General features: G+C 36.8%; 1 non-coding gene across 1 annotated transcript; it reads left to right on the forward strand.

The window, feature by feature from the left end:
* On the forward strand, positions 1 to 166 carry LOC111763838 (U1 spliceosomal RNA). The gene has a single exon (XR_002796594.1). It is a non-coding gene; the product is annotated as a U1 spliceosomal RNA (small nuclear RNA).
* Positions 167 to 1,220: the final 1,054 nt, after the last annotated feature.

The following is a 1,220-nucleotide window of genomic DNA, read 5'->3' on the forward strand; positions in this document are numbered from 1 at the left end:
ATACTTATGATGATGCAGGGGAGATACCATCATCAAGAAGGTGGGTTTCCAGGGCAAGACTTATCCATTACACTCCAAATATGCTGACTCCTGTGATTTTCCCAAATGTGGGAAACTTAACTGCATAATTTGTGGTAGTGGGGGACTGTATTTGTGCTCTTCCCTATATAAAAAAGAATAAATTAAAAGCAAAAAAAGAATTAATGATGAAATTTGGAAACAACCATTCATGTGAAGCATCTTCTCAGAGCTGAAGGAAGCCCAGGCCAAAGCTATACAAAGAGCCAAGGCTTTGATGTCTTCATATTGAAAAAGCAGAACAACAGGTGACTGAATAAGAACCCCTATCCCACCCCGAAATTAAAATATCTACTTGTGGGGAGCAGATGTGGATCAAGAGGTTGAGCACCTGTTTTCCACATGGCAGGTCCCGGATTCAGTTCCAGTGCCTCTTAACAAAAACAAACAATAAGCAAAACAAACGAAAAAAACAACTCAGGGGAGCTGATGTGACTCAGCGGAAGAGCGATGACTTCCCACATATGAGGTCCCAGGTTCAGTCTCCGGGCCCTGATACCGCAAAAAATAATAAAATAAAATAAAATTTAAAAATAAATAAATAAATAATAACAGCATTAAAACAATGTATCTACTTGTCAGTGAAATAGGATGATACTAGAAGTAAATACAAAATAATCAGCAGTTACAATGCAATCTTTAAAGCAGTTTCCACTTACACAGTAAGTATAAATAATTGATAATTATAGCCTCCAGCATACACACCACAGTGATGTCACTTCATTTTGAAAAAGCCTGATTTTCTGGCTCATATTTCAACAGTAAAAATTAATTGAGGCCTGAACTATGATACCAACTACTGTTGTCATGAAAAAGATCTGTTTCAGAAGATACTGTCATATGCAAGGCATCATGTAATGCTGCAATACCAGTGATAATAGGTTCAGTTAAATTCTATGGGTTTTGACCCTTCCTTGAGGAGTAAAGATTATTCAAAGTGATTTGGAATTTGCCCCACCTAGACAAATTCTAGCACTCTGTTTCTCAACAAGTGCTCACCTATGATGAAAACAGTTCTATTTGTCACAATTATTACTGATTCAATGTCTCCTGCATACCTGGAAACTTAGCAGTAGTCTGGAAAGAAAAAAAAAGATTTATAAAGAGGTCATTTGTATTAATCAGGGTTCTCTAGGGAAACA

Source organism: Dasypus novemcinctus, chromosome 7, assembly GCF_030445035.2.
Source record: "Dasypus novemcinctus isolate mDasNov1 chromosome 7, mDasNov1.1.hap2, whole genome shotgun sequence".
Taxonomy (NCBI): domain Eukaryota; kingdom Metazoa; phylum Chordata; class Mammalia; order Cingulata; family Dasypodidae; genus Dasypus; species Dasypus novemcinctus.